The 23,120-nt window shown below is 32.6% G+C and overlaps 1 protein-coding gene across 4 annotated transcripts in view; it reads left to right on the top strand.

Moving 5' to 3' along the window:
• Positions 1–23,120, top strand: part of LOC141453907 (uncharacterized) — a 637,650-nt gene that overhangs the window by 510,855 nt on the left and 103,675 nt on the right. The window lies entirely within an intron of this gene.

The following is a 23,120-nucleotide window of genomic DNA, read 5'->3' on the forward strand; positions in this document are numbered from 1 at the left end:
TTATATAAAAAGAACGCTCCTCGGAAAAAAAAAACAGCTTTCAGATCTGCCTGCGTTAAGATATCCTTCAGCCCCCAAATCTTGCAGCTATTTCCTTGATGGTATAGCTCCGCTGCCGAACAAAGTAAACCAGGTAGTGGTTACATAGTTTCCGCACCTCACTCCTGAGGAACATCCAGAACTGTTGTTTCTTCTATTCCTATTTCTTATATTGGTAGCAGTGAAAGTAATGTTCTTTGTCTATGATAATAAGGAAGTGGGAACGCTAAATCCAAGTAGACAACATCAGACTACCTCTACAGTGCCAGGATGAGTTAGGGCACCCACAAGGGCGCCACAATTCCGGAGGAAGTGGCAAGACCACTTCCCCTTACAGGGCTTGTTCACATTTCCTTCTCGTACCCGTTTGTCGCACATTCTCTGCACAAGTAAGGAGGTAGATGTTTTAGTTTTAATGAACTTGGTTTTATAGTTACTTTTAAATTTATCTTTTGGCATTTAATCAAAGAAGTTATTTACTATTATACTGTATCTTCCATAATTATTCACCATTCTTTTCGTTTGGCACTAAGTTACGTATTAAAAAAAGAAATTCTTAACCCAATGGCATGAACAATGGAGTATGTTATGTTGCAAATTTACAGGATTATGGTAATATGCAGGGGTACACTGTACAATATAGGTTTTACCCTTTTACAGTAGAGTTTAACGTAAGGATCAAGAATAAGCCGACTTCAACAGTGTTCTGAAAGCCAGCGAGATAAGGTTGGTTATAGGGTGGAAGTTAGAGGAACAATGCTTTCAATAAGTTTCCTGTATCCTAACATCATCAACTTATATTTCCTTGCAATATTCTTTGATCTTGCAATTTTTAAGACTATATTTTATCCAGTAACTTGAAATATAATAAAAAATAAAATGAGTTATTCGCAACATCATCATCATCATCCAAAGGATAGTCAGGATGATAGGTTTGTTGTCTGCATTTACGTTCAATCGATTCTTTTTTATTTAATCGGACTATTTATTAAATAGTCCCTTCGATTGATATTACTTTCAATCGATTCATCTTGATTTAACCGTTGTATAATTACCATCAGTATAATATGATTACTTCATTCAAAAAACTTCTCTTTAGATTAACAGCGCTTAGATTAATGATCAAATTTTGAATAAAATATTTGTTATAATTATGATCTACGTAAGTAAAAATGCAGAGTTTTTATCGTAACATTAACTGGCATTGGATATTTAACGAAGTTATATTAATGTAAAAAAAACTGCCGTGACATAATAATCTCACACATTTGTTTGATCTTTTTGCACTTACGGGGAACACAAATCCCTAAGATGGGCGCCACGGTAGCCGAGCGGTTAGAGGCAAGACCTGCGAAGCTAATATGTATTGTGGTACTGGGTTCGATTCCTGGTCTTAGGCCTTGGATTTTATTTAATGGTTAATAAAAGAAATTTACAGTAAAGTATGTTTGAGTCGCCTCCGTCCACGACACCTAATTGGTAGTTGGACGTTAAGCCCGCCTGAAAAAATAGGCGATTACTTTACTTTTTTACTTTACTACATCCCTAAGATACATGTAGACGGCATTCCCTATCAGAGTTAAAAATAAAGATACCTTTTTCCTTTTCTGGAATATTATTGGCGATAGAGTATTGATCCAATCGTTCTGCATAGATCTGCCAAATCATCCATTTATTACGTTGAATTCTGGAATAATTCCCATCTGGACTTGTAGGTGTTTCAACTTGATTCTTCCTATTCTTTGGAGGTACCATAATTTCTATTCCTCGTCGCCAGTGTCCATAACTCCACTATTATCACAGAAGGAATTCTAGAATTGTTTTAAGATATTCTTTATATGCTTTTTTCTCCGTTCTAAATTCTCTTATTAGCATGTATGTGAACTATCTCTTCTGTCCTACGAGTAAGAGAGATCGTAAATATGATATATCAGCATACATATATCCAAAGATAAAAAGTTACCAGTTTTAAAAATGAGTTCACAAATTTATTTACTCCAGTTACCAATCTTTCCTATAGCTAATTAAGCTTGTTTAATTGGCCAGACCTCATCACCCAGTAACGAGCTCTCTCTAATGAGCCGATGCTTATCATTTTAGAATGGAGCACGCTCAAAGCGAATGTTCTCAAGAGGTGAATATAATTATAGATATTATTAGTAATTAGTATAAAGCGATGGTAATTGTCTCTGCTTTCATCAATTGACGAGAAATTATCGTTTGGTAATTGATTTTTTTTTAAATTTCCCTCATTAGTGTCACTTCTCTTTTAGAATATTTCTGAACCTTTCTTCGTATTTTGCCACTGATAAATTTTGTTGCTTGTAGAACGGAAGTTCTTGTAAAATATGCATCTTTGTTAGTCATTTATAACACAAATTGTGCAGAATCAAGGCAATCATTGATTGAACCAATGGTCATAAGATAGATACTCGCTTGAATGTTTAGTAGAAGTTCGGCGATCAATTAGTTTTATCGTTTCGCAAGATAATTTAAAAATGAAACATTTTGTGTCTTAAATTTCCAAATTCTTTCTTCAATTCACTTCCCTCCATTGGGTGTTCCGGCTGTACTATCTCTCCATAACGCAAAAAAACTGTTACCATAACAACGAAAGGCTTTCTTTGAGAAATAGTTTTATTTATTGATTTTATTTTTAATTTTTTGAATAAATGTTTTAAAATGGCAGAAAGTGAATTATTATTTTACAAAAAAATTAGCGCTGTTGTCTTAAATGACTTATAATAGGCAAATAGAGATCTAAAATGTCTCCCAAAATAGAGAGGAACGAAATGTTTTGACTAAAGATAAATACAGTTTTTGAGACTAGAAAGAAAAAAGTGTTAAATTTCTTCTTGTTTATTTATTTTTTTATTTATTTTATTTATTTTGTGCATACAAAATTACAACCAAAGAAAAACTAAAACAAAAATAATACAAAAAATAAAAAAAAGAAAATAAATCAAACTTCTATTCACATCTATGCACATAGACAATGGATAAAATCCGTCTGTCAAGTCTGTATTTTACAGAAAGTGTTTTTAAATAAATAAACATATAAAATACAATAAACAATTAATTAATAAACTTAAATTAAATGATAAATGTGTAACGCATTTTAAATAATAATGATTAATTCACAGTTTCTTTTTCTCTTCTTCCTTATTTTTTTCTAATTTTTCTAATAACAAAAATTAACTACTTTTTACGCCCTCGAAAAGGTAATTGTAAATAAACAAACAATATTTCAGTAAAAAGTGAAAATAAAATAAATAAACATACACCCTTTCTAAAAAGATAAAAACAAAAAAGACAAAAACAAAAGAACACCCGAAATAAAAAATGGCTCAAAATTTAACTTCATAAAATAAAATCATAAAATAAAATAATCCTCCTATGCCCTTTACCAATTAAATTCATTTATTAATTCATTTCTGTAATAACTGGCTTGCCTTAAGTACATAACGAGATTTGACCAGTTTCCACCCTTTAACAAATTAAAAACCTCTTCCTTAGTCAATTTTTTCTTTTTTAACCATTTGACCCTCCATTCAGATAGAACGGTACACACCCCAATGAAGTGAAATGTATCCTCTTTTTCGTTAGAGTTACAGAGGGAACATCTAACTGTATTGTCTCGTTTCCAATGTTTAAAATTCAGATTTAGGGATTCAGTTCTAGCCTTACAAATCCATCTCATTGAATATAAATCACTATCATCATTCAAATATATAGTGCCGTCCCCGACAGAACAAAGCTTACCGTACAATTCATACCTTGATTGTATACAATTATTTAAGGCTTCTTCTTTTTGAGCTTTTATTAGATCTTGCCTCAAACTTTGTAATTTTTGCCGCAATGATGGGATATTTGACAAAGGTAAATGTGCTGCACCCAACTCCCCCCATTTTTTATACCAGTATATATTCCTTTTAATAGTCTCATTACACATAATGTGGGGTAGACGAGTGGAGGGCATTTCTAAAACTTTTAGTATATACTTGAAGTGAAGCTTCAAAGTATAAGAATATATAGATTCAATTCCGGTTTCAAAGTCTACTATATAATTTGGGGTATACCGGGGAAGTGATAATAATTTTTTTATAAAGTATCTTCTAAATTTTTCTAAACAGTCGTAAGGCTCAAATCCCCAGACTTGAGACCCATAGCTGACTACTGAACGAGAAACAGAATGAAATACTTCTAACTTGGTGGAGTAGGGAATATCCTTTTTCATCATTAAGTTATGCCAAGTAGTGTTCAGCCCAAATTTTGCATGACTAATTCTTTCTAGAAAATGCTCGCTAAGAGATACTTTTGAGGAGATGGTCATACCAAGGTATTTATAAGAATTTACAATATCGATTTGTCGCCCCTCTAAATACCACTTTTCAAATCTAGAAAGTTTACCACCATTTCGGAACACTACGACTTTCGATTTTGCTAAGTTTATATTTAATCCCCACAAACTACAATATTCACCCAGTTTGTTTATCATCCTTTGTAATTTAATAGGGGTTGATGCTAGCATAACAACATCATCAGCATACATGAGACACCTAATGTTTGTCCCAGCCACATCTAAGCCTTCTCCAATGCTATCGTGCAAATAATTTAGAAAGAGTCCAAAAAGTAAAGGGCTCAGAAGACAACCTTGCCTCACGCCAATATTAGTGTGAAAGAATTCAGACATCCCCTCTTTATGCCACACTGTAGCCCTCGTTTCATCGTAAAAACCCCTTAAAATATTTATTACTTTCGCTGACAGTCCCAAATTAGCCAACTTAAAAAATAGCGCATGCCGGTTGACACAATCGAAAGCAGATTTGAAATCTATAAAAAAACTGTAAATTTTTCGCCGCTTTTTTGATAATACAATTTTGAGAATATTAAGAAGGGTGAAGATATTGTCAACTGTAGAGTATCCAGGACGGAATCCCGCCTGAAATTCGTTTAGAATATTATATAAATCCACCCAATCCCACAATCGTTTTAATAAGATTCCTGTAAATAGTTTTGAAACCACATTAATAAAGGAGATCCCTCTATAATTTGTAACAGAGTTTAAATCACCTTTTTTATATAACGGATAAATGATCGATTCGTTAAAACTACGTGGAATTTTACAAGTCTCATAGATATAATTAAAAGTGTTCACTAACTGTTCGAGAAAATTATCAGAACTGTTTTTGAAAAATTCGTATGGTATTGAATCAATTCCTGGGGCTTTGTTATTTTTCGCTTTTCTAAGAACATCTTTCAATTCTAGTAGTGTAAACTGTTTATCTAAATCTGAATTAGACCAGAACGGTTCGGCATAGAGAATTACGGCATTAGTTACTGAAGGGTTTAACAATTCCTGAAAATAGTTCATAAATTGGATCTTAGATATATTCGACTCATTAATATAATTACTGACTTTAAATTGCTTTATTAGTTTCCAGTAGTCTTTCGAATCTCTCACATTTTTAAATTTATCTTTTAAACTTTCAATATATTTTTTCCTTTTATTTTGGCATACCTGTTTGAAAATACTGTTCGCTTCAAGGTATAATTGTCTCACATAGGTATTATTATGTTTTCTAAAGATCTGTAAAAATCTAAATGAACGCTTGCGATACTTTTTACATTCGTAATCAAACCATATTTGTTTACCGATTTTAGCGATATTTGGCTTGTATATTTGGTTACCGTAATGGGAACAATCTACAATACAGTTTAACAAAGCGTCTAGTTTTTCTTCCGGCTTAATATGTTGTTTTGCCAGCAGCGCTATTTTCTTACTCATTTTTAGTTTAAAATGTTGTTCGTCTTGGTCTGACCATAGCAATTTTGAAAGCATGCGAGGTTTGCTAACATTGTTTGAAAATTGTTTATACTCGAAGGTAATCACAATTGGCATGTGGTCAGAATAAATTTCTGGAATTACCTCAAAATCAGAAACCAGGTTTAACAAATTAGGACTGACGCAACAAAAGTCAATTACTGAATTTCCTCTATCTGAAATAAAAGTAAATTCTCCGTTACTGTCCCCCTTGGTACGGCCATTTAATATAACAATGTCCGAATCTTCACAAAACTGTAAAAATAATTTACCCCTATTATTTAAACATAAATCTTTTGAATGCCTAAAACTTTCTACAATACACTTTTCTTGTGCAATACAATCAGGTAAGCTTTGTCCGTCAGCAACTCTTGCATTCATGTCCCCTATCACCACACTATTACAATTTATAGTTTCCATTACATTATTTAATTTGTTAAAATCTGAATCCCAGTGTGAAAAATTAAGATATACTGGTATTAAATAAAATTTCTGGTCATAAGCGATAATCTCGATAACATCATAATCAAGAATTTTAACAAATTTACAATTTAAATTCGGATAAATATTAGATTTGTAAGCTAATAACGTACCTCCACTAGGTCTTCCAAATTTATTTAATCTTTTTGCACCCAGCCAGTTAAGTTTAAAGCCATGAAAATATTTATCAAATCTATGACACTCCTCACTAACTAAGAAAGTTTCATACAGCAATATAATTTCATATTGTTTTAAAAACTCGAAAAAGGAAACATCATTAAATTTACTAAACAAGCCATGAACATTATATGAACATATTTTAAATTTGTTAGTTATGCACTTACTTGTGTTAACCTGACAGACGTCTTTATATTATACAACTTGTTTATTACAGACATTTACTGAGGTTGTTTCTCTAAAAGAACTTTGATCTTCTTTCTTCTGTTTATCTTCTCCCATCTCTTCTTTTCTTAAATTTAACTTCTCAGCTGATACTTCACTCAATAACTTTTGAATAACTGTGGAAAAATCATAATTCGTAATTTCTTTTAATTTACTTATTCCACACTCTCTACCAAAAATAAGCCCTTCTTCCTCTATCCAATGAAATCTTGAATTGTTAATAAATAAATTTTGATTCCATACTGATACTTGCAATTTAGGGTTTGTTTCTTTTATGCATTTTCTCAGATATAAAAGTTTCCTTTTTATATCTCTCTGCATCCCAGTGAGATCTTTCTCCACTGATATTCCCGTTCCCCTCAGTATTCTGGCGTTTTTTAAAATGTTTATCCTTTCCGCTTCTTTTGGAAATTCCGCTAGAATGATTTTCTTACTGGCATTTTTATTGCCTATAGGCTGAGCTCGATATATTGTAATATCTTCTGGAGTGTTTAATAGATTCAAGCACAAGTTTTTTACCTTTTGTAAACAGTCTTCTTCAGGGCTCATTGTAATACCTTTAAAAATTAAATTTTTTCTTTTCACTTCCCTTTGAGTAAATTCCATCTGGCTTCTTAATTTTCTATTTATGTCTTGCTGCTTTTTTATTTCTAATTTCAGGGTGGAATGTTCATGACGGAGAAGCTCCAACTGGGCAGAGAGGATAGAAATATCTTGTTTTGTCGCCATATTTTTTAACTTTAAATCAAATAGCTCACTTAACTGATTCACATTCATATTTCCTACCTGTTCCATTGGGCTTGCCATGATGTATTTTTCCCTTCTCTTAACTTCCTCTTCAGTTTCCGGAGAACTATTACTCCTCTGTCTTTTACCTTTCGATAGTTTTGGCGAGCAAATATCCTCAGAATTTTTGCTCATAAAGAATTTAATGTAATGAGGTTTTCTAATTCAATTTAATGTGCTATAGACAAATAACCTGTATCAATATATAAGTGCAATTTTTCTTCTTTTTTTTTTTTTTTTTTCTTTTCTTTTAATTCTTCAGAATTAAGATCTAATTAGAAAAAAGTAAAACCACTTCTCAAAAGTTCGGCACAAACGTAACTGAAGAGCAAGCTCAAGCCAAAGTTCAACTGGCCTTGAAACTTCCCCACCACAATTCCTATCACGAATTTGCAGATTTGTGCATTAAATTTCATCAATTAATTTTTGTTAATTACTCACTTATTTTAAGTTCTTAGGCGCTAATTATTTTCTGAATCAAAGGTCTTTTCATATAGAAAACTATTATCCAAAAATTTTCCGCAAAAGTCACTTTAACACACAGAAAAAAAACACTTTAACTTAAGAGAGACAACAGCACGTCTTACCTCGTTCGCTACCAAATACAGACTCCTTGTTTATAATCATTCTTTTAGAAGTCTGTGGTGCTTCAGCAAGAAAACAGTTGTTTTTTCGTGTACCCCATCATCAGGAGAATATGATTAACAAAAAAAAAATACGAGTCTTTTATAAGGAAACGGTTTTGAGCTAATTGAGAAAGATATTTTAGAAAGATTTACTTGGTATTATAAGAATGACGGGAAAGCGTGAGTATGTGTGTTTTGCAAGATGAGCTGGGGAGATGATAAAGTGGAGCAAAGAGAGTAAGATAGCAATCTGTGGTAAAGTAGGGCATTCCTTTTGGTTATTACAAGGGACACCCAAACTCCTTCTTGGTCGTCGCTGTTGCTCTTCAATCTTGCCGCCTTCTTCCTCTTTAAAGAGTACGAGCAAAGAAGAAGGTAGAGTCGGGTTGGTTCCTTCCACGGGAGCGGGAGCGCTCCGCTGGGTTAATTTGTGGCCACCGCCAACGAGAGAAAATCCTTCCCTTGTTGTAAAGGATACTAACATCAGAACGCTGTGGGCGAACCAAGCCCAGCCAGTACAATTTCTTATTTCTCTCTTCCTGTATTTTCCAAGTGGTACGCAGCACTCACTTCCGGACAATTTAGCCTTACCCTTTAGAAAGCTCCTTTATTTCTGCTGTCTCTATCCATCCTTTTCTATATATATATATATATATATATATATACATATAAGCGAGAAGGTATTACTCTGCAGTGTAGCCACCACACAATTATAACAGACAAATTCAATGTATTGCCAAGCTTCCCTATTTAACATACCTTCCCCTCCTTAGATAAACGTTTCCTATTTGTAATGATCTTTCTCCTAATTAATTCCTAGATAATTACTTTCAAATTAACCCCCCTAATATTGATATCACTGGCTTTTCCACTCTTATTACGTCAAGAGGATATCGTGCATTATTTTTTATTTTATCTTCATTTAAATTTGATCTTCTCTTATCCAAATTTTCTTGGGTACGACTTCTATCTGGAGTTTGTGCCATAATTCCATTGAAATATTGAATCTCTCTATTTACTGTAACAATCCATAGTACCTCACATAAAAGTCAGATCAAATCATTGGTTTAAAACCTCCGTTTAGCCGGTTATTTTTAGAGAAATTAAGTTCTACTAAAATTAAAGAATGGTAAATCGATAAAATGAACAGATGATGGAGACAGCTTTCGGACTTGTGCTCAATTAAAGAAATTTATGCGTACAGACTAGTCGTAGGTTTCTTTAGATTTGTTTAATTTGAGGAGAATTGATTTGTGGACTACAGAAGGGCTGATTACTGTCTTGCCACAGTTGCAGGTCAACTGTTTAACATAAGTATACCTAGACAGGCGCAATGTTGTCGAAAAAGTAAGAGAAATGGTAGCATACTGTTTATATGACTGCCAAAGATTTGTACAAACCAGATTAGGGGACATTCAAAGCAGAAGAAATCAAGGGAGTGACCAGGCTCCTCTGATTCAGAAGACAAGTTATGTAGACCAAGTTATTTGTGGGGGTAGCTTGCTGGTTTAGGTTAATGTAAGAGTTTAGATCTTGTTTGGGTAAGATAAGGGACATTTATTGACAATTCCCTTTGCCATATGACGCCTATCTTAAATATAATAGGATTCTAATTTAAGGAATAATTGCCAAAATTGGGTTAAAAATTAAAGTGTACATGCAATAAAAGCACTTTCACGAGGTCATTAAGGATTGAATATGAAAAAAATTGACTTTAAAGTAGGTCAAAGACAGAAATGAGTTTTAAAAGGTTGTCTAATGTAAATATTTTAATGTGTAGAAATGAGATATCAGGAGCTGTAAAAGAAATGGAGACACTTAAAATTGAAGTCCATTTTTAACCGAGAAAACGTTGTGCAATTAAAATGGAAATTTAGTGAGGTTATAGTGTTATTACTGGGTAATTTGTCCTATAACTCGAAACATACAATTTACTTATTACTAGATCTAAATATATTGTTCTTTATCTAAACTTTATATTTACAAATTAAGTAGCACTTACAAACCAAATTTATTGACTTCATAAAGAACAGGTAAACTGTAACTTGCAAATGTCAATCACACTATGCAAAAAAGAGAACAATAATTTTTTTTGAAGGGCAAGTTGGGCTGTTCTTCTTGACCCAAAGAATCGTCTCCCATTCAGCCTGCCATGTCTTTCTCTAGCATCATCATCGTAGAACTGTTCCTGTTGATTCATCCTGATTTCCCAATGTGCAATCTGGAGGATGTAAAGTTGAACATCTGTAAAGATATTCCGCGTTAGTATATATTCATTTTAAGATGCTATTCTACGCGGGCTGAATATTGTTGAGTGTAGATATGCTTTCAAAGACATCAGAAAAAAATAAAAATTATTTAAAAGATCACAAAACCATCTTCTTTATTTTGTAAATAACAATAAAATATAGTCTTTATTTATTGTAGAGTAACTAAACTAGATGATGAAGGCATGCGAATTGGTTAGAATTACTAACTTCCTGCAAGACGGGGCAAGCATATGACAATAAGGGTTCAAAGTTTGGAGTTCTAGTGAAATCTGGAACGTTGCGGTTTCAGTGATATCCGTCGGATAATGAGAGGGAAAAGCCTTAACTTCACAGTTATATATAGAGTTCCAGGTTAGTCTCGAGTCTAGTTCTAAGCTAAGATCACGTCACTTGTAGCTAAACTTAAAACTTTATGGTTTGGTTGCAGACTTCGGAGAGAAAAAATTGATTCCTGTATTTTCCAGTACATTTATGGTATAGTTTTCATTTGTGGGAATCAGTGCGTTATTTTTTTTTTTCTACTGACGTATGCTTGTGATGTATAAATTCAGGAAGTTGGTTATGTCGTGATAGAAATAGGGTAGGAGAGGAAGTCTTGAATGTTGGAATGTTACTTTAGGAACTCCAGACTTAATCTTTCTTCGAGTTTCGTTGGTACAATTTATTTTTACTTCAAATATTCTGTCCTGTTCAATAGAGCCAAGTTTTTGCTCAATAGAGTTGTCCCTTGTGAAATATTGTATGGAATTGTAGAAACGTCCAGAAATAAAGCTACATATAAGTATTGTTTCTGTTCAGTTATAATTTTCAAGTCATGGAATGTGATTTCCAAAATCCTAATTGAAGAGCTTTAATTGTATATTCAGTCAGAACAAAGAAGTTAGCCTCAATATCGCGTTTTCAGGCGAGTAGAAAGGAGGCTGATATTTGGAAGGCTCATTTTATTTGGTTTTGTCAACGATTTTTTTTTTCAAATTAATTAATGTCATAAAAAACGTGTCTAAATTTTGTTTACTTGAAGTAGATTAGTAAAAAAACAAATATATTTTGAGTAATTACTGGTATAAATTAAGTAGCAATTTGTAGCGAGAGATTAAACTGCCATTATGGTTTGATTGGAATTAGATCATTCCGCTCTAATTCAGTCAATTAATTTGATTTAACATCACTCAATATGGGATCAGAAATCTCCTCCAATTGACAAAGTGGAATTTAACCAATTCAAATTGATCTCAAAATCTTATTGTGTTCTTTTTTTCTTCTTTAATTGGTTTGTATTATTTTTATTTCTGTTCATTGCTTTTCATAAAAGTTAATACATATGTAGGGGTAGTGAAACCCCACCACTCATCCACTCTAGCGTAGGGGTAGTGAAACCCCACCACTCATCCACTCTAGCGTAGGGGTAGTGAAACCTCACTACTCACCCACTCTAGCCAGAGAGAAAGAGACAGCCCCCTCGGCACACAGAGAAGGGAGCCTCGGCGAATGTATATAAGAACGAGAGGAAAGTCAAAAGAGAGATTCTGTGATTGGGTGATTTGGAGATTCTGTGATTCGAAGATTCGGTGATTCTGTTCAAAGTGTTACGCTTCAGTTGTACACATCGTTTAGCCACGTCAGTCAGTCTGTTCTGTTCTTGTAGTGTAAAGTATACAGTCCTTGGCAGTCAGTCATATAAATATACAAAGTCTTATACCGATACTAAAAGTGTTATTTATCCATCAACATCTACAACCAACATCTCTCTCTCTCCTCAACCATTACACATACATAATTTACATACTTTTTGATATAATTGAGAATATTTTGAAGTCATTTGAATTTTTTTTTTACAATTAATCAGAACTTCTTTTTATTAAACGGCACAAATCGCACATGAACCAAATTGTAATAAAACTATTCCTTTACAAACAGGTTGCCTGAAAACAGGTGCTATTTTTTGGGAAAGAAAATTGGAAATTTCTGAATCCTCTTTCGAAGGAAGGAAAATGCAATTATAAAGTCAAATGTAATATGCAACATACTATATGCATTCTACAATAATGGAATAAGAATGGTGCTTTATATTGCATGTTTCCAAACTATTTCGATGTAAAATAGAGGCTAAATAATCTAGTAATCTAGCTTCATTAGCACAGTTTTTTATTTGATCACCATAATATACCAAACAACACTAAGTATACTGCTAGATGGATTCGCTTTCTAATCGAATGTACTGCATTGCTGAAAAGAAAAAAAAATTTTCATCAATGCAGAAAATTTGGTGTGAAACACTCTCATGACTTTTTGTATCCCAACTTTAAACAAGGATTTAATGATGGTTGATATTTATTGAAAGCGAACTAGAGAGTGTTTATTGAAAGCGAACTAGAGAGTGTTTATTGAAAGCGAACTAGAGAGTGTTTATTGAAAGCAAACTGGAGAGTGTTTATTGAAAGCGAACTAGAGAGTGTTTATTGAAAGCGAACTAGAGAGTGTTTATTGAAAGCAAACTGGAGAGTGTTTATTGAAAGCGAACTAGAGAGTGTTTATTGAAAGCGAACTAGAGAGTGTTTATTGAAAGCAAACTGGAGAGTGTTTATTGAAAGCGAACTAGAGAGTGTTTATTGAAAGCGAACTAGAGAGTGTTTATTGAAAGCGAACTAGAGAGTGTTTATTGAAAGCGAACTAGAGAGTGTTTATTGAAAGCAAACTGGAGAGTGTTTATTGAAAGCGAACTAGAGAGTGTTTATTGAAAGCGAACTAGAGAGTGTTTATTGAAAGCAAACTGGAGAGTGTTTATTGAAAGCGAACTAGAGAGTGTTTATTGAAAGCAAACTGGAGAGAGAGAGAGAGACATGGCGGATTTTATAAGTTCTTCTTCCAATATTTAATTTTATCGTCCACTTTGTTCAATCGAAGAAGATGCCCAGTTCAGAATTCATTAAGAATTGATTAAAAAACACCCTTTCTTGAAGCTTTAATTTTTAATTAGACTATAATTGTTCTACTTAAATCAGTTTCACCTATTCTCAGTATTTCAAAACTAAAATATGGAAGTGCTCATTCTCTAAATTTTATGCAAATCGTTCCCACCTTCTACAAAGTTTGCAAAATACAATTTGCAAAGCATGGAAATCTTTGTGGCAAATAGTAGATTTCCACTAATAACGCTCTTCTAATTATTATTAAAATAAAGAAAATAATACTGCAGATTAATTTGACAAATTATTTATGAGAGATTATCTCATTATAATATATTAAGGAAAGAGGTACTACGTTATTGATGGGAATAACAATCAAAAGAAAATCTGAATTAATGGTTATCTCAAAAAATATTCTATTTTAATCCAATATTTCCATAAAAACCGTAAATATATAGATAACAGTCCTCTTTAGCTGAAGATATTTAGTTTGGAGATTGGAAACTCGGTGAAATGGCATTGATTTTCGTTACTTTGAATATGACAGAAGTCATTATATATTTAACAATGTTTTGAATCTCCAGATGCACTAACTATTGTGAACTTCTTTTTTAGCTTCCTTTGTTGTATTTTTTTTTTTTTCTACAAACCACATTTCCTTACAGGAAGTATTGAACCGACTTCCTTCTGGAATCTTAATGTTCCTGAAAATATCTCAAGCAAACCATAAAAAACTACATTTTCCCCTTACTCATAATCCCAAACATCACTCAATGAGTTTATTGAGGTAGTTGATTATTAGAGAACTATTTGATTATGATTTTCTGTAAATGATCATAGTGCGTTGATAAAATGCACTCTAAAGAGCACTTCGATAAGTGAAGTACATTTCAAAAATGTTCATTCATTAATTAAGCTTTGGTGAAAAGAATTTAAAGTTGGGCATTATGGATTTCTGAAAAGTAGAGAATGAATGTGAATTTAAAAGTAATTTTAGCCCGTCCCTATTGGAGCTTCCCTGTAAATTAGAGTTTAATCAATAAATAAAATTGCAAAATCCTTGAAAAAACAAACACAAATGGGGAAAAAAATTAATAACTTTCAATTTGAATGCATGCAACAAACCAATTGTTTTGCTTATCGTCTAATTTAAAAATAACGTGTTCTCAATTTACTTTGTTCGAGAGGATCAATTATTTTAATTTTACTTAGTTAACGTGCATCTAACTTTTTTTTCACGTTTTATCCAATCTAATTAGGTGCTATTATTCACTTTGTATTGATGCGAGCAAAGCATCATTTCATTCAAAAGTTTTTACGTTTCATTTGGCTTTGTATTTCTCTTTGTTTTTGGTGAAGTTGCTTCTTTTCTTGACGAACCAAAAACACTCTCTTTTTCTACCTTAAATTGTAAAATATTTGTAGAACAATTGTATAGAATAGGATCAACAATCATGCAATGCAAATATGGCTGCAGTGGAGTTGATTTATGCAACTATTTATCCCCTAGGCATAATCCAGCTTTATTTTCGCTTTTTTCTCCTTATTCTTCTTCCAATGGCGCTGCATGGAAGTCTTCTTGGTTCTTCCACTCCTTTTGGGTGTCCATTCAACATACTGGATTCCTCCAGTCTTACAGTAAGACCCAAACTCTCTCTCCAGTCTCTTTTGATCCATCCTACTCAGGGCCGGATTTAGATGTAAAGAAGCCCTAGGCTATATTCCACTTATGAGGCCCTTTCACCTCCCATTTTTAAGTTTGTAAATTACATTAGAGATAATAAAATACATCACTACTGTTATATATATCAATATGTTAAATGAAACATGTCGCTATTGGTACTAACCTTTATAAAAAATGTGGCATGGATAGTAAATAAAAAAAAGTCGAGTACTTGCGTAGAATTTCTCCTTATTTTCAGTGTTTTAGTGTTCACTGTTTTTAGAATAGTGTAATTTTAATTTGGCTAACAATTTGAATGTAGGCCCCTCTTGATCTTGAGGCCCTAGGCTTCAGCCTATAGGGAAATCCGGCCCTTTCCTACTAGATCATGATCCTGGTATTGCTCTCTTATTTCACGATTTTTCTTCTACAGCAGAGACAAAGAACTACCTTAGGATCATCCTTTCCCAAGCTTTGAGAACTTACCATCCTCTTTTGTTATCATCTATTCTTCGCTTCTCAATTCAGTATTGTTCTTTATTATTATCATTAGAAGATAGTATTGGGAAGCCTAACTTGTAACATTGATAACGCATTTATTACTTTTTTGGGTTGAGTGTAAATAAATATTAAAGCTGCCACATAGCCAGGGACAATTTGACCATCTGATATAGTCTAATTACAATGAATAATATCACTAAATTATGAGATAATACTAATAAATAAATGCATCAATGTATAACTAAATAAATGCGGCGGGTCTTAGAAGAAACTGATTTGAGATTTAAAATTTATTACTAATTTCAGTCAATTGTTCAAGTATTTTGGTTTTCTATTTAACATTTAGCCAAATACAATTAATAGCATTTGGTATAAAATATAAGATAGGAATGTTGTCTATAAGTTGGTGAGAATTGTAGATGAATGAGAGCGCGTTGAAGAGAATAATATAAGAAGGTGATTGGGTGATACAGGGCTCTAAAGGAACTAAAGGGGAGAGAAGAGAATGGAATTAAAGCAACAGTAACTTAAAGCAGCAAGCAGCAACAGTGTTGCTCTGCTTCGCTACAAGCTGCTTCACTGTTAGAAATGATTAAAACTGTAGCAGGCAATTACTTTGTTCGCTAATCTAAGCTTTACACGTAATCCTCCCAAGTCAGAAGCTTTTACTGCACTCTGCTCCTATCTACCTTAATATTTCATTATATACAGCACACTAGAGAGAGTCAAGAAGAAAACAGAAAAATCTTGTTTTTTAAAAAAAAAAAGTTATTAATTTATTTTTTGCAGTAAATGTTTCTGATTATTCTAAATAGTGCCTCCATAATATTTTCCTACAGCTTTGTTTTTCACATTTCCTATTATTCAGCATTAATTTCCTCAGAGAAACTGGCTAAATAGCCTTACATCTTTAGAACAAAATAATGGTTATGCTTCGACATTTGTCAGTAAGGGCTGCTCACGACATATTCCCCAAGTCAGTTTATCTTAAGGCATAATCCAGCTTTAATGTTTTCTATTTCTTTTTTCTGCTTCTTTTTCTTCTAATGGCGCTGCATGGAAGTCTTCTCAACCACTTCTTCTTTCTCCTACAGCAATCCTACTTTTCTTATTTCGATACTTCTCAAATCCAATTCCATCCTACACCTGCCTTCTTGGTTTTTCCACTCTTTTTTTAGGTGACCATTCAACATCCTGGATTCTCCCACTTCTTTTTTTCAGAAAGACCCAAACTCTTTCTTCAATATGTGAAGATAACATACGTCATGATTACAATACAATGTGTTTGTGATCTCTGTACAAGAGTTTTCAATATTCGACTTGTTATATTTTTTTTTTTTGAACAGTCTTTCAAGTGGTCTTTTACTATTCAAGAAGCAAAAACTATCTGTTGTATTCTTTATTCAGAAGGTGTAGATCTGCCTTCTTCCCCCAGATAGCAGCATCTTCTGCTGATTCTTCCACACTCTCATTAAGTCCTTAAACTGCCTGAAATATCCTTTTATTCATCTCCAACTCAATAGCCAAACCTCTGTTTCAAAGATTAAGGACTTCTTAAATGATGTACATTACTGTTAGGTACCTACCTTCATTGGATATTCCAATACTTTTCAATTTTACAAAAAGCACTCCGGTTTTCACTGTGAACCCAGTTAACTTGATGTAAGACAGAGTTGTTAGATTACTGTAGGACCATTTCTATAGCTTCGGAGATACAGAAGTGACATACGAGTACATAGATGTCAGTGGAACTAGACTACATTCCTCCGCATGCTTAGTTTCAAGTAATTGTAGAACTTTACCATCTATTTAAGAAACGTCCAAGGGTTTTTGAGAAGTTCCTGGCCATAGACAGCTTGAAACACGTCTATCTGGAATCAGCTTTCTGAGAAAAATGCGATTGGATCATTATGTTTTAATTTAACATATTCATAACTAAGCTGAATGTATTTTTTTAAGTAAAAATCGTCGGCTTTTATTAATTTTCAATTAAATTGATTGTTTCTTCGCTTAATGTAGTTAGTAGACAAGCACTAAAAATAATAGGTAAATAATTAATCTTGATTAATATTAAATAATATAGTTTTCTTCAATTACTTTATTAAAACTGTCCGGCAGGACAGTTGTATAAGGGTTGACCATCAAAAACTGCACGAAAAAGTGTAACGTTGAAAAACACCCAACTTTGACAATTTTTTTCTCTTTTTCTATAAAAGATAAAATTCCCAAATTTTCTTTATAATATAGGGCAAATCCTCCTTTATAACTGTAATTTTTTTGCAACCACCCAGATCTAATAGGTTTCGAGAAAAAAGTTGCCGAAAATGAGCAAAAACGGCTTTTTCAAAAAATGTTCTTGTTCTTGTTCTTCTTCTTCTTCTTCTTCTTGTTGTTACCTTTTTTGTAAACAACGTAGCGCCTAAACGCTGGAACCGATTTTCATGAATGAGGTGTCATTCGATTGGGAATTTTATGTAGATGTGCCTTTTGGGGGTCTCGGCCCTGTACATTGAATGGGAGAGGAGTTAGCCCCCTTTATGTAAGGCCCCCTCCAAAATTATTATTACTAATTACTCTGTAAATCTTGGCCCGATTTTGATAAAATTTGGTAGGATGATAGGGTTAGGGCTCCCCTACCTAACAATAAAGCGACGATCTGCTCTTACACTTGTTAAGGGGAAGTATAGCAATCGTTTCAAATTATCGACACGTGAACCGATTTTCATGAATGAAGTGTCATTCGAATCGAAATTTTGTACAGATTTGTACTTTAAAAGTCTCGACGCTATGCCTCATAAGGAGGGGAGATCGCCCCACCCAAATAAGGCCCTTTCTAAAACTATTATTACCAATATTTCTACAAAGCTTAGTCCGATTTTGATAAAATTTAGCACGAAGAAGTGATTAAAGCTCCTCTATGTGGCTGTGAAGTGCCATCATGCTCTTACACCTACTAAGAGGAAGTACTGCAATCGTTAAAATTATCAATGAGTGAACCGATTTACATCAATGAATTGTTGTTCGATTCAAAATCTTTGCCTTTTAGGGAGAAGTACTGTAATCGCAGTTTATTTTTCTTGCTCCTCTTAAAAGGAAGTACTGAAATCGCAGTTTAATTTTGCTATTTACGTACAAATACCTTCCTATTTTATTCAAAACGCTTTCTCAAAAAAATGGTTATTGAGGATGGTTTGGGGACCGTAACTATAATCATTCTTTAAAAAGACCTCTCCAGTGGTAGTTACGGTTCCGATTTAACACCTTATCAGGTTATAATGATAGAATAGCTTATTCCAAATTTTAAAAAATCTGTAAAGCAGACGTAACTTTGCAAATAGACAAAAAGGAAAATCTATCCAAAAGGTACAAAAATCTCCTTAACAAAAACTTACAGTTTTAAAAGTTAAGTATAAGGGTTGATTAAACGCCAAAAGGTACACAAATCAGCAGTTCCCAACATTTCATTAATACTTCATTGATATAATTTAAGTAATTTTACTGCATTAACTTTTCCTTCACATTTTTTAGAATTTATTAGATGTCACAGACCCTTATGCTGGCCAGTTCATTCATAATATTTTTTTATTATAATTATGATAAAATGAGTGATGAATTATTCTGAGTAGTCACATATACATGCATGTTAAAGCAGAAAAAAACAAAGTTATAGTCGGCCACTTTTTAAATTTCAATCACGGAGGATTCAAAACAATATTTCAGTCTTAAATTCGTCTTACCGAAATATTCGTGAGCACAAATAACATACATTTAATAACAAGTAGATTATTCAACAATATTTACTCATTTCTCAATTGTAATTTAATTTAGTCCCCCTAATTTTACTTATGGTAAAATACTGGAATAATTAGCTGTCCTAAAAATATGCATATCTTTATTTTCTTTATTTTATATTACATATATATAACATTGTGGGAAGAACACCTAGATTGAGAATGTAATTGAAGAAAACTATATTATTTGCGATAAAGCCAGATTATTTATTACTTATTATTACAAACGTTTGACTACAGCATAAAATAACAATTACCTTAATCGAAGAATGAACTTAAACCAATGATTTTTATTTAAAAATAAAAATAAATGCATAAAATCATTGATGTAAAAAAAGTTTATGAATTTTTTAGCCTCTTATTTTTTTTATATTTTTTATAACGTTTTCTTTTTCACCTGTGATTAATAGTTTGATTATTATAGATAAATAGATATTACAGTCAATCTAAGTTAAATGGTGTGCTACTTGAGTAAATATTTTGTAGACGAAAATGGCCAGCATAAGGGTCTGTGACATGTAATAAATTCTAAAAAATGTGAAGGAAAAGTTAATGCAGTAAAATTACTTAAATTATATCAATGAAGTATTAATGAAATGTTGGGAACTGCTGATTTGTGTACCTTTTATTAATCTAGAACTGCTAAACACATATTTTTAGGTTAGGCAATTATTGCCAAAGTATTTTACTACAAGACTCAATTAAAGGGACTTCAGTAAATTACAACTGAGAAATTAATTTGTTATTAACTGTGTGTAATTTGTGCTCTCGTATCTTCTGTAAGACGAATTCAAGATTCAAACTTTGTTTCATCGCCATGATTCAAATTTCAGGAGAAACCAATTCTAACTTTTGTCTTGTTCATTTTAATGTGCATGTGTTTGTGATTATTCCAGAATAATTGGCATCATAAAGATAAATTAGAAGAATAATTTGGAATAGAGTTAAAAAAAATTTTATGAATGAACTGGCCAGCATAAGGGTCTGCGACATCTAATAGATTCTAAACAATTATAATTGTAAAATTACTTAAATGATATTATTGTTTTAAAATTTGAATAAAACGTATAAGTTTTTTTTGGTCGAACTGAAATATGAATGAAATGTTTGGTACTTGCTGATTTGGGTACCTTTTTTTGCGTTATATCAACCCTTATACTTAACTTTTTGAACTGTATGTTTTTGTTAAGGTTCATAACAAAGCTGAATGCCTCTTTAAAAACCCTTTTTCGCTAATTGATATCATTAAGTTTGATCTATGTCCTAATACCGTGGGAATAGTAAAGTATTGAAGTAATTTTTACAGGAGGTGGAATACAGGCAACGAAAGTAAATTCTGCAATTTTAAATTTACTGTCTTATTACAGTAATAATCAAGTAAATAGTAATACTATTGAGTTGGAATGTTATGGAGGAATTGAAAGCACATTTGGTTAGCAATTAATGCTTAGTAATTTAAAATGAATCGAGATTAAGTTGAGGGTGCCGTTTGTATTAAGTGGAAACCATCTCCATGGTTATCTCTAAATAATCTTGCGTTATTACTTTGGATTAAATTTCCTTTCTATCCCCTCTCTACTACCACACAGAGGTTCACTTACTTGCTCGCACAATACACTGGCGTCCTCATATTCACATTCTCGAACAAACCACTTACCTCTTTGCCGATATTAATTACATTTATTGCTCGACTAGTCTCCATTTCATTATAACTTTTAAGCCTTTTATATTCCGTGTATTTTACGCGTTGAAAGAAAATCAAGTTACTTTTCTTCAAAATGTTTTTTTAGAATTTCACCTGTTAAAGGAAGCCCAAGATCTGAAGTAAAAAAGCAGAATTCAGACTAACAATGTTTTACAGACTTCAATATACCATTCTTAACTAAATAAGTTTATTTTTCACAATAGGTTACTATTGTTAATCTATTACAGATTAAAGGTTCTTTTAGCCTCCTTTGAGGAGCTTTAGAATGATGCAGACCATAGAGTAATCTTGGTATTTTGGGACTCAAGGAAAGGGCCAACCGAGATTCATATTTAGTTGTAATAATATTTTGATGATATCATTTTGTTGTAATTATCAATTGTTCAAAAATGTATTCTAGATTTGTGTGTTTTATTCGTGTGATTAATTTCATTTTCTAATTTATTTATTTCTGTAATGCTGAAAAATTAGTGTATTTAATGTTATTTTTTGCTGTAGTACTGCTACTTCTGTGCTAAAGATTGGCTAGACTTTTTTCTTTTTTTGGGGTTTCCTTTTTTGGCCTTGGCTTTCGCCATACTGCCAGCATCGTCTAGGTGCTTATCACTAGAATATCACTCACTCTCCATTCTCACTTATAAATACATTCGCTTCACTCATTCATCACTCTACTATATTCAACTATTTACATAAACCTTACAGCTAATGGATGGATCAGTACTCTATATTCCTGCCATCCTTATAGCTTAACCGAAATTAAAATCATGTAATCCTTCTCTAATCACTTTCTTCCGTTCATTCTAATTGGCTATAACTTTTAAATACATTCATATTTCATTGCTAGCTCTGCTAGCAATAGATAGATTTAAGCGCATAGATGTTGCTCGAGAATATTATGTCTTCGTAGCGAAATGGTGCATCTAAATACCTGTATATGTCGTCAAACATTCGTTTCCTTTCTACTACAAAACGTGGACATATCATTATTATATGTTTGAAATCCTCCTCCTCATTGCAATGTACGCAAAGAGGAGAGAGGACCTTTTTGTTGATCCTATGAAGATACGATCCGCACACAGCGTGGTTCGCTCTCAGCCTGCTTATTGTCGCTACAATCCATTTATTAGTGACAGTTCCCTTAAACCATGGTTGTCTAGGTAACTGATCAGCCAAAATTTTATAGAATCTCCCTTTATTACCATTACTGTAATCTGTCTGCCATTTTTTGCAATTATACACTTGATATCGGTGGGTGGTAATTTATAATTAGCCATTTCCCCACTATTGGTGGCTTCCTTTGCAAGTTTATCCACAATTTCATTTTCTTTTATACCACAATGGCTAGACTTGTATAGGATACTAGTATTCATTTGTTCTGTGATTAAAGATCCCAAATTCTGACTTCAAGAAGCAATAAAACAGCAGTTGGACAACTTTCCCGATCCTCGAAGGGTCTAAGTGTTTACGCTGAGAGAAAATCTAGCAGTAGGATGGCCAACAAAGCGTTGAAATTACGACAAATAGTCGTACCAAATTGGTGAATGAAAATCTCGCAAGTCAAGAAGAAATAGTTAATTATTAGCCACTTGTGACTACAAACAAGACTGAGAGAGGTCACTCCGGTCGATATTAAGCCCCCTAGCAGATTGATTAAACACTTAAGTATTGAGTATTTCCTGTCAGTGTGAAGGATGTGTTAGGCTGTGAGTTTGGGCACCATTAGAGAAGAAAAAAAACTCGTGTTTTCAAGCTTCTCTCTAGATTGTCTCTCTCCAGATTCTTAATTGTAATTAATTAGACAGAACTAGAGGGTTACTCCCTCTAGAAAGTATCACCAAAGATCTTAGGGGTCGTGGTGAAATAGGCTAACTATCCATCGGAATCTAAATCTAATTAATCTAAACTTACGTCCAATTTTTTTAGATTATAAGATTAAATTATAGTCAACACTATTTAAATTAAAATTATAGTAGAAAAGACTTAGAACTGTAATTTCCTAAATAATGTACATTGTCTTCGTTACAGTTACATTTTACTCGAAAGCTTTGAATTTCTTTTAAAAATTCTAGGGTGCCGATCCCTAAAAACACACTCTGGGATCGCTTACGCAGATAACATATATTCAAA

This window comes from Rhodnius prolixus, unplaced genomic scaffold (genome assembly GCF_049639745.1).
Source record: "Rhodnius prolixus isolate KJV_2025 unplaced genomic scaffold, Rpr scaffold_9, whole genome shotgun sequence".
Taxonomy (NCBI): domain Eukaryota; kingdom Metazoa; phylum Arthropoda; class Insecta; order Hemiptera; family Reduviidae; genus Rhodnius; species Rhodnius prolixus.